Here is an 18,356-nt window from a genome sequence, read left to right as displayed (position 1 = left end):
ATTATTCTAATTTTTGCAGATCCTCTTGCAATACAATTTCGTCATGCTCTGACCTAATGACCTTACACAACTTTGTATCATCTGCAAAAATAGAGATGTTGCTATTTAATCCTTGCTCTAAGTCATTAATACAAATATTAAAAAGAACAGGGCCCAGCACTGATCCCTGGGGGACTCCACTGATTATCTCTGTCCAATAAGAGTATGATCCGTTTACTACTTCTCGTTGCTCCCTGTCTTTTATCCAGTCATTTATCCATGAGCTAACATTTTCAGCTATTCACAGTCCCTTTTATTTGTACATTAATCCCTTATAATCCCTTCAAGTATCTTCCCCACTATTGATGTCAGACTAACTGGTCTTTAGCTTCCTGGATTAGCCCTGCTTCCCTTTTTAAAGAGTGGCTCCACATCAGCTTTACACCAGTCCTGAGGTACTATGCCTGAGGATAATGAGTCTTGAAGTAAAGGTTTGTCTATAACAGTGCTAAGTTACTGTAAAAACCCTTGGGTGTATTCCATCTTGGCCTGGAGTTTTCTTTACCTTAATATTATCCAGTTTTTTCCTGATATCCTCTAGAGATAACCCAGTTAATGGTATGGGCTTGTATGTTCTAGTTTGTTTTAAAGTATCCCCTATTGGTTCCTCCTGATGCTGCCTTATTTGATTAGAGGAATGCTGATCGCCAATCCTAGAACTCTCACTCTGCTGTGCGCATGGAGCTCCACTGTCAGGAAATAGTGCATCACAAGTAGTCCCCATAGTTTGTGCCACACATAATTTGCTGCACTTTTAACATCTGGCTATAATGATTTGTTTCAATAGCTAAACGCTTTTGAAGCCTGTAAGACTTCTTATGGAGGTCACGTATTTCCTGCAGGTGATTAAAAATCCTCCTACCCTGCTCCATGTGCTCATAATGGTGTTCTCTCTCCCCATCTACTGTCCCGCATCTAAGGCCATGAGGGACAGCATCCTCAAAGGAACCCAAGTCAGGACATGGATGCTCTGAGTCTGAGGATGCTGGTGATGGTGAGGGTTCCCCTAGCACTAATGAAGTCACACTCCGCCTCTACCTCCAGCATTGGCATGTCAGTAACTGTAATAAGATCAGAATAAAGAGATTTATTAACTTCATGAAAATGTTATGTGATTACATAATGTAACAATCATTATATGTACTTATATGATATCTGACGAGAAAACATTACAGCAACAGGCACGCTGCACAGGATGGCTTACGAGCAATCCATTTTAAATGCCACCACTGTAAATCCAGGCCTGTAGTGCTACAAACAGGAGAAAAAAATAAATATCATAAAGCTGCATACAACTTGTGTGAAAGTTTTGCAAAATAACAGAATGTACTGAAATATTTGGCTGTAGCAAAATGCAGTTTGCTCGCCAAAGGGCTGGAGAGCAGTACAGTGAAGTATTGTGAAAGTTACTTGCATGTTTGAGGCGGCATTTCTGCAAATAGAGTTGGGGATTTGGTCAGAATTAATGGCCTTCTCAATGCTGAGAGGTACAGGCAGATACTAATCCATAATGCAATACAATCAGGGAAACATCTGATTGGCCTCAAATTTATGCTTTAACATGACAACGACTTCAAACCTACAGTAAAAGTAATTAAGAATGATCTTCAGCATAAAGAAGAACAAGTCCTGGAAGTGATGGTATGGACAGGAACCTGATCTTGACATTATTGAGTCTGTCTGGGATTACATTAAGAGACAGAAGCAACTGAGGCTGCCTAAATCCAAAGAACAGTGGTTAGTTCTCCAAGATGTTTGGAACAATCGAGTTCCTTAAAAAATTGGTGTGCAAGTAATATTAGAAGAATTGATGCTGTTTTGAAGGCAAAGGGGGTGGTTAAATAAAATATTGATTTGTTTAAGAATTTTCTTCTGTTCGCTGACTTTGCATTTTGTTAATTGAAGTAAACTATTAACATTTCTATTATATAGCCTAATTTTTAAAAAATCACATTTTCCCCTTCTTTATATAGAGGATGCTATTAAAAAAAATACATACTCCACACTCAATTTTTCCTATTTTTCATTTTTTAATTTTCTTGAATCTTTTTCTGGCTTTCTTAAATATAAATATGTTAAAATGAACTGTTTTACAGAGGATGCCATTTTTATGTGGTTTAATTAGTTTGCTTTGTAAGGTCTTTTTAGAATTTTTGTGATGCTGTAATCCTTGACAGTAAAATTGGTTCTATGCTGCAGGAAGTTAAATCTTACAAGACAGATTTTAATCTGGTTTTAATGGTACTAATCTTGTCACTGGCCAATCTGATGAGGGACATTAACAATCTTCTTTTAATCTTAACATTTTCGAGTAACCACGTTGCAAGAATTATTTTCCGGAGAGATATTAGTTTAATAAATTAGTTTTTATGAATCAAGGCTATTGTGTTGTATCTGCTTCCACAAATTAAACCAATTATTGGCAGCTGCTAAATAGTTTCTGCTGCTTTAAGGCTTGATCTCAATCAAACCACATCTAACTGAAACTTGGTCAATAATGGTTCACTTGTGAGTAAGCAGCTCTGAGTGTGACTGACTCTGTGTGTGTGTGTGCCTGTGTCTCTGTGTGAAGGAGTGTGTTAGTGATAGTGTATGATATTCTGTGTGTGAGAGAGTGAGCTTGTGAGAGTGTGTCTGTTTGAGAATGAGAGAGAGTGTATGTGTAAGAATGAGAGAGAATGTGAAACTGTGTGAGAATGAGAGCGTGTGTGAGACTGTGAGATTGAGAGAGTGTGTGTCTGTGTGAGAATGAGAGAGTGTGTGTCTGTGTGAGAATGAGAGTGTGTGTGTCTGTGTGAGAATGAGAGTGTGTGTGTCTGTGTGAGAATGAGAGTGTATCTGTGTGAGAATGAGAGAGTGTGTGTCTGTGTGAGAATGAAAGAGTGTGAAAGAGTGTAACATATGAGAATGAGAGTGTGTGTGTCTGTGTGAGAATGAGAGTGTATCTGTGTGAGAATTAGAGAGTGTCTGTGTGAGAATGAAAGAGTGTATCTGTGTGTGAATGAGAGTGTGTGTCTGTGTGAGAATGAGAGTGTGTGTCTGTTTGAGAATGAGAGAGAGTGTGAGACTGTGTGAGAATGATAGAGTGTCTGTGTGAGAATGAGAGAGTGTGTGTCTGTGTGAGAATGAGAGTGAGAGTGTGTGTCTGTGTGAGAATGAGAAAGTGTATCTGTGTGAGAATGACAATGTGTCTGTGTGAGAATGAGAGAGTGTGTCTGTATGAGAATGAGATAGTGTCTGTGTGAGAATGAGAGATGTGAGTCTGTGTTAGTGTGAATGTTTGAAAGAAATTGACTTAATCTCCACTGTGAACTTGTGTTAAATCCTTTTATCTGTAATTCACAATACCATTATATAAGTTACCAAAATATAAGCATTTCCTCAGTGGCATCACTAGGGTTGGTATCACCCGGTGCGGTAACTCATGGTGTCACCCCTCTGAGCATGACACCCAGGTGCGGTCCGTAGCCCCCGCAGCAATTACGCCACTGTATATATTCATACATACATACATTATATATATATATATATATATATATATATATATACATACACACACATAGACATACACACACAGTATACATGTTATGTTATTTATTATTATTAGAGAATTACAACTTTTAGTGACTACTCTGGACATATGCATACACACACATTGCACTGTATAATTGTGACTAGTGTATACCCTGATATTAAAACACAGTGGTGCATAATTAAACACTATATAATGATCCTGAGGGGCCTGACACTGATAATGAACATGCTGCTCTGTAAAATTATGCTTTTGTAAAGACTTGTACACTGATAATGTGTATGTTGCATTGCATAATGATGAAGCAGGTACTCTACCTTGTATCAAGATGCACACTGTACTGTAGGACAACTGGATATACTATACATGATAAAACACATACAGGCCAGAGTGACCAGTTTTAATTTTTTTTTTTGAGTTTAAAAAAAGCTTTATTGAAATAACTTCAAACATTTACAAGCAGAGAATAAAACACTCACAACATAAGTCTGTTGGCAATCGTCGAAATCCCATGTGTTTCAGTTCTTACATTTGTTGTGGGTTAAACAAAATAATACAATAAGAAATGGACTAGAAAGGCCATCAAACAACAATTATCAATATTGGTTACATAGAGAATTGTCAATATGAATTTTGCAAGTGTTTAGCAGGGCATGAAAAAAAAGAAGCATAGACAAACGAAGGAAAGGAAGAGGAAAGAAAAACAAGAGAAGAGGTCAAATACACGTGTTCCTGAGTGAAGTGAAATAAAGTTCGCTGAGGGATATTAAAATTACAGTATGGGCTTACCCCTATCAAGGGTGTTAGGTTATCTTGCGTCCTCCTGGTAATTAGCTGCAGGGTCTGGATTCCCATAGGAAGAGAATCTCGCAATAGAAATCCAATTGGTTAATGGAGGAGTAATGAAACCTCTCTAGTCGTATATTTAGCGAAAGCTGAGCAAGCCACTCGTCAGTCGTAGGAGTAATCTCCTTTTTCCATTTCCAAGGAATGACTTGCTTAGCACTATTCAATGCAATGTGTAGAAGCCTAGTGTGGGCCTTAGATTGCATTTTGGGAATATCATGGAAGAGTAAAACTACTGGATGTAGAGGAATGTCGCGTCCTAGGAGTTTGCTAATTTCCTTAGTTATGGAGCACCAAAACGGCTGAATACTAGGACATGACCATCAAATATGGTACATGGAACCCTCTTGGTTGCACTTCCTCCAGCATCTGTTAGATGTCAGGGGAAAGATGTATTGTAGGCGTTGCGGGGTCAAATACCATCTCATTAAGAGTTTATAATTGATTCCAGCAGGGAGGCCGAGTGAGAAGATTTGGCTATGTTGTGGAAAATTTTATTCCATTCCTCTACTGATACTTGCCCCGCAAGGTCTTTTTGCCATTTTTGTGTGTAAGAAGGAAGGTGTTCTGTTGGAGAATAGCATACAAAAGAGATATAGTATGGGCTGGTTGGTGAGGTGCACTACAGAGTTGTTCAAATCTAGTGCGAGTACGCACCAGATCCTGTTTGTTTTTATGAGTGTTGATAAAATGTGTCAGCTGATTATATCTTAGCCAGGTAGCAAAGAAGTCGTTCTCCAAGTTTTGCATTTGTGTCATTGAGATTATTTTTGTTGCCTCCGTCAACAGATAGACCGGGAGAAGTCCATGGATGTCTAGTTTTAAATTGTTTGGTGGAGAATTCCCCACCAAGAAGTCAGGATTGGAGAGTGATGGTGTGAGAGGGGATGGGATACTAGAGAACGAGGTGTTTTTCTGTATCTGTCTAGACCAGTGATTTTTAACCTTTTTTACATTAAAAAATCCTGTGGCACACCACCATCCCAAAATTTAAAAAAAATCACACATTGTAGCCTAATACAGCATATATATATATACACATACACACAAACACACACACATACTGTATGTATTGTGCTGTTATGCCATGCCTCCTACAAACTACCCCTGCACTGGGAGTAAAAAACAAGAAAAGTTTAAAAAATATGTCACACTGTTGTCAGTCTGCCGTGGCACACCTGAGGATCTCTCACGACACATTAGTGTGCCACGGCACACTGGTTGAAAAACATTGGTCTAGACCATACCTGAAAAGTTTCTTTTATAATGGGATAGTTTTGGATTGTAGAAGGTCGGTGTTCATGGGGAAGCCAACAATAGCTCCCTAGTTGGGGTATCCCCGTTAAGTCGTGTTCCAGGGAGACCCAGGCTTTAGAAGAAGTTTTTAATATCAATATCAATATCAGATAAATTTTTAAATCAACATTCAGGAGGGTGATAGGTCAGAGGTGAGCTGGCTGGTCTGGGGATTTGCCTGGTTTGAGCAGTACTGTTATAAAAGCCTCCAACATGTTCAAGGACATTGGCTCATTTTGGTCTATAGACTGGAACAGGGTAAGGAGGTGGGGAATTAAAATGTGTTTGAAGGTTTTGAAATATAAGCCTGTATACCCATCTGGTCCTGGGCTTTTCCCTGGCTTCAGAGTTTTTATTGCTTTTTCAATTTCTAAGGCATATATTGTTTTTTTGGAGGAATTCTACCATATCTGTTTGTAAGACTGGGATTGAAAGCTGTTGTATATATGAGGAGCATACCTGTTCATGTTCCAAAGTTTTCCTGTTGGGAAATAAATCATAGAGCTTTGCATAATATAGTCTAAACAATTCCGCTATAGAGGTTGAATCCTCTATCTTTTGATTTGCGTCATTTAGTAAAGTTTTGTTTTTGTCTGAGTGCCCTCGCTAACATTCTACCTGGTTTATTTCCTTCTGTAAATTTTTTTTGTTTAAGATAAAATGCTTGTTTTTGTGATTTAATATGTAGCATGTTGTTTATCTTAGTTCTGAGTTTGAATAGTTTCCTAAGAGTCTCTTCGTTTGAGGGATCAAGCTTGTGTTCATGCTCCACTTCTAAGAGAGCAGCTGCGAGTTGTGTGTATTTTTCCCTATATTGTTTAGTTTTATGCACTTTAATTTTAATGAGTTCTCCCCTAAGAACACATTTATGAGTTTCCCATACTACCCTAGTGTTAGTATCCGGTGTCAAATTCTCCTGAAAAATTTGTAAGTGTCTTTTCTAAGTGTTGTATGCTAATTGGGTCAGATAGAATAGAGTTGTCCAACCGCCATAGAAATGGCTTAACAGGAGCAGAGGGCCATCTGAATTTGCTAATGACTGCAGAATGATCGGACCAAGTGGTTGATGAGATCCTGGAGGATTCTAGGAGACTAAGGAACAAATGATCTACTAAAATATAATCTAATCGGGAATATGATTTATTCGGGTTTGAAAAGAAAGCGTAATCCCTAATGTGTGGGTGTGAAATTCTCCATCTGTCATGGAGTATAAGAAGGTGTAAGTTTGACCATATGGATTTCAGAGATTTTTGGGGAATAAGAATATTTGGATTGGAACTATCTATCAATGGGTCAAGAGGGATATTAAAGTCCCCAGCTACTAATAGGGGGCCTGTTGTGAAAGGGATAGTCATATTAGTAATATTTTGAAAAAATTGCCTTTGTTTTGTGTTAGGGGCATAAATGTTGATCAGCGTGATTGGTCTTCCAAATAGAAGGCCCTTCAGGCCAAGGTATCTCCCTTCTTTATCTGCTTCTATACTGTGGATCTGAAATGGTACTGAGTTATGGAAAAGGATACTAACCCCATTTATTTTTTTGTCAGGGTGACTGTTATGATAGTGTTGGGTATAGTGAGGTGAGAAATATTTAGGTTCAAAGTTTTTCCTAAAGTGCGTCTCTTGTAAAAATAAAATGTCACACTTTTTTAGTTTTATATCACGTAAGGCCATAAAAAGTTTGTGTGGTACATTAAACCCTTTCACATTTTGGGTCATAAATGTTAGCAAATGTCCCTTTATATCAACCATATTGAACTGTAAAAAATTTGTAGATACGATGAATACCCCTGCAAGCGCCATATATAACACATGTAAGACCAATATGTAGAAAAGAAAAAGAAAGTGGGAGATTGAGAGAAAGGACAGTAATAAGCAATATGTAAGATATACATACTGAGAGAGAAATCTCTAATTGTAGGATTCAAAGAAGGAATCCAAAAACTAGTGAGATACATTGTGTTTTAAACAACAACAAAAAAACAAACATTGATAACAACAAATTAGCTAAAAGTAAATAACAATAAGTAACTGACTACTATATTCGTTTCAGAGATAGAATGATTAAATCTATAAGTATTAAATAATAGAGCAACTGACCAATTGTTAAAGTCTACACATCTTTATGGGGAAAGGGGATACGTAGAACCTGGTAAGTCAATAACCCTGTTTAATCAAAAGTGTTCATATAGAGTCAGTTGAAATCTGGAGTGACTCAGGTTTGCAAATTTAACAAATATCAACAGGGTATAAAGGTTTCTAAGAGATATAACCAGTATAGTCAATATAAGGGGGTAATCATGCTTTTATCTTACCACTCAGTGATTCTTACCCCACGATCTCCAGGAAGACTAGAAGGGGCAGAGGTACCTTCCCACAAGTACCATCAGGTTAGCTATGTATTTCGTGGTGATGAACAGCTAACTGGCACAAACTTTTCAAAATAGGCCTAACTTGAACTTTTAGCCAGTAAAAATCAGAATGTTGAACTGAAACATAAACACCACATCTCCACCATGGAAGGAGACACAGTAATTCTTCTAAAATCTGTGACCCCTTGCTGTGAAGAGTGTTCATGGGGGTTCTACTGTTTCCTGAGAAGGACCAGAATGAGCAGGTCTAAGTCTTTTGGCTAGCGCTGTTTGCCATTTTGTTCTTTGAGGCTTTGAGACATCTTCCTTTCTGAGTTGTTCACGTGATCCTGAAGATATAATGGGTTCAAGTGGTGGATCGATATGTAGGTCTGCACAAAAGCTTTCTGTCTCCAGGACATCATTGCATACAAATCTTTGACCTTGTCTGATGACCTGGACCGAGCATGGGAAACCCCACCGATATGCAATGTTTAAGTTCCTTAAATGTGCTGTGAGGTGGTTGAATTCCCTCCGTCTTAGCAAGGTTCTTGGGGCCAAATCCGCAAAAATTTGGATGTTGCTATCCTGAAAATTAATAGATCTCTGTTTGCGTGCAAGTTGTGAGACTTCTTCTTTCTGGGAATAATCTTTAAATTTTAAAATGATGTCTCTAGGTTTCTTTGGATCCAGTGATTTGGGGCGCAATGCCCTATGGGCTCTATCAAATTGAATGGGTTGGTCGTACGGGGCCCCTTTAATGTGTGTAAAGAGCTCCTGCAGGTATCCCGGTATTGATGAGGTGAGAACTGATTCCGGCACTCCCCGGATTCTAAGATTTTGACGCCTTTCCCTGTTCTCTAAGTCCTCAAGCTTATCGTGAAGCTGCATAATGGAGGTTTCCTGACCTTTTAGTTGTTGCTGCAAAAAAGATATTTCCTCCTGGTTGCTTTCTTGAACCTACTCAAGGTATTCAACCTTGTTTCCTATTTCATTAATGTCTTTTCTGAGGCCTGAGATTTCTTCTTTAATGCAGCTGCGTACTTGTGACAATAATGTTGTGAAGTCTTTTTTAGATGGCAAAGATTCCAACAAGGTTTGAGATATAGAGACCATATTATCTGTGCAGGTTTCTTCATCTTCTGAGTCTGATGGTGCTTTTGGATTATGGGGTATAGTTGGCACCTCCACCTGGGCTCCATTATCATGCAGTTTAAAGAAGGTGTTGACCGAAGGCGTTTTATGAGCTGGATGCTTCTGCCCCCTTTCCGGCTTATTAGTATTATTTTTAGGCGACATATTCTTGCAAGAATAAAAGACAGGATAAAAAAAATAAAAAAAAAATTTGATCTTTGCTGCAGCTATTCCATAACCTCCACTGAGGTCCTGTAATTAATTAGTGAGGGTAGGAGAAGGGCTATTCTTCTTGATAAGAATCCAAGAGAGTATCCCTATATTACATAAATGTGTAGTAATATATCAGTCTCTAATGAAGTAGTGGGGAAGTAGGTTAAAGGCTCTGTATAACTTTAATCAGTGTGCTATCATTTGCAGATTAGTAGATTCTTTGCTCTAACTTTCAGCATAGCTGCCACTTCTCCCCCCCCCCACATATTCCTGCAGCTTCTGAGTATAACGGCATAGTAGAAAGAGAAACAAAAGCACCATGTTTTCAGTTTAGTGATTTTAACTAGATGGATTATGGCTTAATACTTGCGGTTTGCTGCGTTGTTTTATTTTTCTATAGTGGCATAGATTTTCAGTTAGGTTCTCATCCTCCACTTCTCCTGCGGTTTTCCTGTGTTTTACAGTCTCATGAGGGCAGGAGAACTGCTCTAGTGCTGTATACCATCTGGGCTCCAGTGTGGGTGAAGCTGTGCAATGTCCGGTAGGCCTCAGACCATTTCACATGGTTCCGTGAGAGATATGTTATTTACTGAGCAGGTTCCGGAGCACCCGGGTAGCTACCCCAAGAAGTTCGGTGCGATTTGGTGTCCAAATGAAGGAGATTTTGACCTTTGAGTCAGACAGGGCTTTTAGAGCTCACTCAGAGTGCAGCCAACTCACTCGGCAGCCGGCTCCGCCCCATTAATTTTATTTTTTACTGTATTAATATACTGTATTAAAAAACATATATATGTGTGTGTGTATATATATATATATATATATATATATATATACAAATAGGTTGGAGGAAATGGCACACACTTAGTTCACATCCACCTGGTGCTCAGCCAAAAGAAATATACATACAGTAGTACAGAACCGGATCCAACGGACGGACTCCGTTGCCTGATGAGATCCAAGAACAGCCGGCACACAGGAATTTTGTTGTAATCCGATTTATTCAATAAACAGAAAAAAACAAACGTTTCGTCTCTACCGTGAGCCTTTCTCAATGGTATTCAGACCGGATAATCTAACACACAGAACCCACACCTTAACTACCCACCCATTCCCAAGTGAAAGCCAATCAGTATGTACGACTGAGCCGCTCCTTCCCGCACATCATAATCCACCTGAGCATTATGCTACAGCTGATTTCATCCAGGCGCGGCGTGACGTCATCACGCAACAACGCACTGCATAGGAATATCTGAGCCCCAGGTAACCAAGGGAATGCCGGGTAAACAAATACCTCCGGTCTCCAAGGCAATGCGTAAGTGAGCGAGTGCAGCCATAAAACCGATCGGCGTAAGTGAAACAAACAGAAATACATGGGCCATGAGTGTAAGCCCAAAACAACCACAATGGTGATAAATATTTACAAAAAGACATGGTATCTAAATATTGTATACAGGCTAAATGTATATATAAACATATATAAACAAAAAACAAGGATGGTTATTTATAGCGCTACATGGACCCCAGGATATACACATAGCACAGCCCTCTATACCCAACTCGGTATCAAGGCATGTGGGTTGTAGCATAACCAAACCAATCCAAACTTAGGTGATACAATTGTATTAAGCATCATGCACTAGAGGAGTAGGTAGAAAAACATCAGACAGGATGACTCCCTTGGTGTTCAGGTTTATCTGTAACAGCACCCAAAGTCTATATTGTCATTCAGTCCTCGGGGAGCAACCGTATCCAGGGTGAAAATCCACCGGGCTTCCATCTTCAGTAGGGCTCGGCCCCTGTCACCACCCCGCCTGTGGCGGGGGACATGATCAATTAGTATTACTCGTAGAGAGGAGACATTATGGCCTGCTTCCACAAAGTGGCGTGCCACCGGCTGTTCTGACCGTCCCTTATCAATGGCCTGATGGATGGCTTTAAAATGAAAAGTACATTTGAACCCATTAATACCCACCCGTCAATTAAAACTTTTCATCAGATTTGTACCACTTCCCTTATAGAATCACATAAGAACATACCTGTGTCTAGGGATAATCTGACAGGGCCTGAAAGAAGATCTATTAGATCCCTGTCTACTGACAGGGACATAGTCATTAGGCCAGCGGACAAGGGGGCAGCCACAGTGATACTAGACTATTCACAGTACAGAGGGTAGGCGTTCAAACAGTTAAATGACGCTGACACGTATCGCCCACTTCAATCTAATCTGACACTTTTGTTTAAAAAACAAATTGATGCATTTTTGGGGTTGGCCTATCAGGCAGGTGTTATTGATGATGATGTATTGGGATTCCTTACGATAGATTATCCGATATGCCCAATACTCTATCTATTACCCAAGATTCACAAATCACTTGAAGACCCGTCTGGCAGACCTATTGTGTCAGCCAGGGGGTCACTCATGCAACCATTGGTAGAATTTATTGACTTCTATCTTCAGCCAGTAGTACAGAATACACAATCACACCTAAAGGATTCCTCTGAATTAATTAAACTACTGAAGGGTGTAGATGACTTGACCTCAGACGACATCTTAGTTACCATGGACGTGGTAAGTCTATACACCGTGATCCCCCATGCCCATGGGATTGATATGGTGAGACAGATCTTGACTGATAACCACCTGTACACGGGCCCCCCTATTGAATTTCTTTTGCATTTGTTGGAGTTCTGTCTGGAGAAAAATTACTTCCGGTTTGAAGACAAGTATTTCTTACAGATTATGGGCACAGCGATGGGGTCGAATATGGCACCATCCTATGCCAATATCTATATGGCTATGTATGAGAAGCACAATGTTTTCTCCAGACAGAACCCCATCAAACTGTACCGACGGTATATAGATAAAAAAAATGTAATCTGGGGTGACACATCTGAAAGTCTAGTTGAATGGATTAAGGAACTTAATTCTCTTGACTCAACTATCAAATTTAAAATGGAACACAGTAGGGATAAAATCCATTTTTTAGACCAAGAAATATTCAGGGTAGATACCGTGGATGGATATAAGTTACAAACAACGTTATTTAAAAAGACAACGGATACAAATTCCATTCTTCATTATCATAGCTTCCACCCTAAATTCCAGAAAGATGGTGTCAGTTCCTCTCAACTCCTGCGGGTCGTCCGCAACAACACTGATGACTCCCGCAAGGAGAAACAAATTGCTGAGATGTCCGAAAAATTCCTGGAAAGGTGCTATCCATCAACGCTTATTGAACAACAATGCTGTGAGGCAAGGAGATTAACACAGGATTCACTGACCACCAAAATGATCAGGAATGAACAGCCTAAGCAGCTGAACCTCATAACAACTTACACCCGGGGTCTAAGTTGGTACAGAATGTGATCAAGAAGAACTGGTTGATGCTTTCTAAGGACACTAGTCTTCCCTTTGCTGATACAGCAGAACCACGATTGGTATATAAACGGGCAAGTAACCTTAGAGATCTATTGGTGTTAAGTGACCCAACACACTGTTACGAGAAACAGATGTGGCTGACTAGAGGCAAACCAGGATGTTACAGATGTGGTAGTTGTGTTACCTGCAACAATCTCCTAGTTGGGACTTCCTTTCAACACCCTCACAACAGCAAGCAATATAAGATCAAGCACAGACTCACATGCTCTTCAGAGTTTGTGGTGCACGCCATTATTTGCCCTTGCTCCAAATATTACATTGGCAAAACAGTGACGCCGTTCAAGGAACGGTTGGCCAACCATAAGACAGCCATCCGTCAGGCCATTGATAAGGGACGGTCGGAACAGCCGGTGGCACGCCACTTTGCGGAAGCAGGCCATAATGTCTCTTCTCTACGAGTAATACTAATTGATCATGTCCCCCGCCACAGGCGGGGTGGTGACAGGGGCCGAGCCCTACTGAAGATGGAAGCCCAGTGGATTTTCACCCTGGATACGGTTGCACCCCGAGGACTGAATGCCAATATAGACTTTGGGTGCTGTTACAAATAAACCTGAACACCAAGGGAGTCATCCTGTCTGATGTTTTTCTACCTACTCATCTAGTGCATGATGCTTAATACAATTTTATCACCTAAGTTTGGATTGGTTTGGTTATGCTACAACCCAAATGCCTTGATACTGAGTTGGGTATAGAGGGCTGTGCTATGTGTATATCCTGGGGTCCATGTAGCGCTATAAATAACCATCCTTGTTTTTTGTTTATATATGTTTATATATACATTTAGCCTGTATACAATATTTAGATACCATGTCTTTTTGTAAATATTTATCACCATTGTGGTTGTTTTGGGCTTACACTCATGGCCCATGTATTTCTGTTTGTTTCACTTACGCCGATCGGTTTTATGGCTGCACTCGCTCACTTACGCATTGCCTTGGAGACCGGAGGTATTTGTTTACCCGGCATTCCCTTGGTTACCTGGGGCTCAGATATTCCTATGCAGTGCGTTGTTGCGTGATGACGTCACGCCGCGCCTGGATGAAATCAGCTGTAGCATAATGCTCAGGTGGATTATGATGTGCGGGAAGGAGCGGCTCAGTCGTACATACTGATTGGCTTTCACTTGGGAATGGGTGGGTATTTAAGGTGTGGGTTCTGTGTGTTAGATTAACCGGTCTGAATACCATTGAGAAAGGCTCACGGTAGAGACGAAACGTTTGTTTTTTTCTGTTTATTGAATAAATCGGATTACAACAAAATTCCTGTGTGCCGACTGTTCTTGGATCTCATCAGGCAACGGAGTCCGTCCGTTGGATCCGGTTCTGTACTACTGTATGTATATATATATATATATATATATATATATACACATATATATTTATATATATATATATATATATATATATATACACACACACACACACATATATATATATGTTTTTAATACAATTAATACAGTATATTAATATATATAAGGTAATAATAGATGAGAACAGATAGCACCTTGCTGTGGGGCTACAGATTATACCATAAATAATACTAAGACAAAAGTACATTTATAATGCTCTATATTAGCAGATTGCCATATACAGACGTTTAATGAGCAACAAAGAAAAAAGGGAAAGTCTGTGAGTGGAGTGAAGCCTAAAGCTGCTGTGAACTCTTCTTAAACCAAGATCACAGTCATATGGTCATAAATCACTGGGGCACAGACTCCGCCATTCACTGATAGACTATTTGGGTCCCGCTTACCTTAGCATCGATCTGACAAGCAAAGCAAACCGGCAGACATCATATAATATTTCCACTTCCAATGCAATCAATAGATGGCATGGAGTGGCCCTGGCAGGCAGCCAGGAGGGGAGCTGTAGAGGTAGAGCGTGTTGCTGCTCTATACATCGCCGGGCGCCCTACTCCCAGCTAACAATGGCCCCGGCAGTGGCTCCTCTGCTCAGAGACACTCACTAAATCCCCATATAACACCGGACCGGTTACTGCACTTCTAGGAGCAAATGTTCAATTAGGTGCACAGCTCACACAGTAAGAAACCTGCAAACTCCTTTGCTGTTTGCAGTAAAAATTTGCCACGCATAAGAAAAGGAAGTGGGATGGGGCACACGTCCCTTAGCAGTTGGCGGTAAATGTGACAGCCTGGGAGATTGTTGTTGGTTATTTACCCTGCCTCATCTATCACAGCTGCACATAAAAGTGTGAGGGTTATGTAAGCTATGGAAATGTGCCAGTCTTTTTTATTTCTACAGTTGACTCCACAACAAACCTGACAACTGAACTATCCCCTGCTTTATTGATCGCAACCTCTATCTCTAAAGGGCGGCCCTGACAAGGGATTGGTGTAACCCAGGGGAGTCCAAACTTTGCTCTCCAGAGGTTTTGGAACTACATTTCCCATGATGCTCAGCTAGATAAAATGCTGGCTGAGCATCATCGGAAATGTAGTTCCAATCCCTGGACAGCAAAGTTTGGACACAACTGGTGTAACCCCTTTCCAGGGTGTCACCTAGTGCGGGTTACACCCCCCGCACCCCCCTAGTGACACCACTGCATTTCCTACTGATCCCCTAGCCCATAACACACTTCCTTAGCAGGTTTCAAAATGCATTGTAGGATATAGAAAGGTTAAAGGGACATGAAACCCCAAATTATCTTTCACGATTATGATAAAGTATATAATTGTAAACAACTTTACTATTTATTTGTCATGTTCCAGTGTATAACCGCTCAGGATGCAGACCCTCCGGGCAGTGATAGGAATTGGAGACACCGACCCCTAAGCCAGGGAAGAGCATCCGGGACGTGGCTAATTGATATCCTGTGATTCATGGTTGCAAGGAGTTAATGCAGGATTCAAGTGTTAAAGTGTAAAACATATGTATGCAATATATTATGGCTTTTAAAGGAAACAGTTAATAGATATTGTGACTCTTAGTTACTAGGAGTTGCTGCAGGATGCATGAAGTGTAAACCATAACAATGCAAGATATTCAGGCTCAAAAGGGAACAGTTAAACGATACTGGGATTTGTTGTTGCTAGGAATTATTGCAGAGCTCACAGTACACAATATTAGTTGGAGCCGTATGCCAGACTAATAAGGAGAGCAGCACAGGTGATAGTCAGGTTGCAAGTTAAAGCATTAAAAACTGTTGTGGCAAATATTAGAACTGGGACACATAAATACAGAGTTCTAAATATATATATTTGCAGGAGGATATTTAAGCATTGACAACTTGTAGCACTGAATAGTTGTAAAGTTCAGAGTATGATTTATTTGTAGCAAACAGAGAATGATTATAGCAAAATACAAGCTTGTAATTTAGATTGAATTCAGAGTTTGCAAAGTAGCAGTGTCCAGGAAACAAAGCAGGAAAAATAAGGTTAATTGCAATTTAGTAGAATTCAGACTTTAGAAGACAGGTAAGGCTGTAACTTGAATATCTCTTGGAAGGTCCATGCTAGGAACAAACACAGGGATCTGTAAATCCGGACCAAACTTCAAAAGCTAGTGCAAAGCACAATAGGCCTGACATGGCTAAAATAAAGGCTGAGAGAAACAGGTGCATGAATAATTAATTAGGCAGGTAAGTTCAAGCAGTAGAATGAATGCAGACTATGCCCCAAACATCATTATTGACAGAAGCAGGGAAGGCAGTCTTAAAGGGGCAGTGATAGCAGGTAGGCATATGTTACAGAGACCCCTCCTTAAAGGTAACCACCGGGCGCCCAATGCAATCCAAATGGAGAGAAAACAACAATGACATGGAGAGCCGGTACTAATTTCAAGAAAGGGGGGTTGGTGATCTCTTGAAAAAGCAGAATGACAATACCTAGGCCATGGATTTTATGTATCAAAAGAGCTTGAAAATTATGAGAGCAAAACTCGAAGTCATCGTTCTTGAAGTCATAATGAGAAAACTTGAGCGTAACATATGATAAGCTTCCAACAACGGAATCAACTTCAGGGTTAATAGGCAAATGTACTTCATGACAGATGACCATGTACGCACCCAATAAAAAGGTCAAGCCCAATCCTAGACATATGAATAGGCTTTCCTTAACTTCAGAAATGTAGATGCACCATTCTGGACTGTAAAAGAGATTATACACTTATGGATCAGAATTTTCAGTGCCATCAGAATTAACCTCTTGGCTGAGGATGAGATATACTCCAAAAAAAGAAAAAGCTATACCTACTTCTAAGCAAACAGCAAGATTTCTTCAGAGTAGGAGACAGTTTTGACCAGGTCTTCTGGTTCAATATCAAATGTGTCCTTACTGGGTTTAGATTCAGGAGAATCCTCACCGGGTTCAGATTCAAGAGTGTCCTCAATAGGATCTGGAACAGGAATGCCCATGCCAGGGCAAGGTTCAGGAATGCCCACACCAGGTAAAGGTTCAAGGACAGAAGAACTGAGGATAGGTGTGCCAATATCAAGGCTTCTTTCAAGGACAGGAGGCTTTAAGACTGGTATGCCCACATCTGGGCTAGGCTCAAGGACATGGGTGCCCATATTAAAGGGACACTGAACCCAAATTTTTTCTTTTGTAATTCAGAAAGAGCATGCAATTTTAAGCAACTTTCTAATTTGCGCCTATTATCAATTTTTCTTCATTCTCTTGCTATCTTTATTTAAAAAAGAAGGCATCTAAGCTTTTTTTGGTTTCAGTACTCTGGACAGCACTTTTTTTTTATTGGTGGATGAATTTATCCACCAATCAGCAAGGACAACCCAGGTTGTTCACCAAAAATGGGCATCTAAATTTACATTCGTGCATTTCAAATAAAGATACCAAGAGAATGCAGAAAATTTGATAATAGGAATAAATTAGAAAGTTGCTTAAAATGTCATGCTCAATCTGAATCACGAAAGAAAAAATTTGGGTACAGTGTCCCTTTAAGGTTAGAAATATGTGTGTCCATTTTGGGACAGTTGCTGAGATACTTGTACTGGGATAAGGTTCAACTATAGAAAAAGTAAAGGAACCCACTTTAGAGCCAGGGACCATACTCTCTTCTGAGCAGAGAGCAAGGATTTATTCAGGGTTCACAAGAGAATTATTCACAAGACCCACATTTGAGCCAAGAACCATACTCGCTTCTGAGCAGAGGGAAGGGTTATCTTCAGGGTCACATATTTTTTCGTCCCTTTCAGGGCTAAACAAAGGAATACCCATACCAGGGTCAAAAACAAGAGCCAACCTTGATGCAAGGTTTAGTAGTATCATCATGGGAATCTGGGACAGAAATGGTCACTGGAGGATCTGGTTCAAAAACTTTAGCACATGATTCAGGGTCAAGAATGTCCACTTGAGGACTAGGTTCAATAATATCCTCACAGGGTACAGCATCAGGAATGCCTGAACCGGAAACAGATATAATAGAAAATGTAGGTTGATGTAAAGTATCTCCGAAGGGAAACATTTTCTTAGATGCATTAACAGAAGGACTTTGAAAAGGCAGAGTGTGCTGAAGTATGCCACTCTCAGG

This window comes from Bombina bombina, chromosome 2 (assembly GCF_027579735.1).
Source record: "Bombina bombina isolate aBomBom1 chromosome 2, aBomBom1.pri, whole genome shotgun sequence".
Classification (NCBI taxonomy): Eukaryota; Metazoa; Chordata; class Amphibia; order Anura; family Bombinatoridae; genus Bombina; species Bombina bombina.
Note: the sequence above shows the minus strand (reverse complement) of the source record.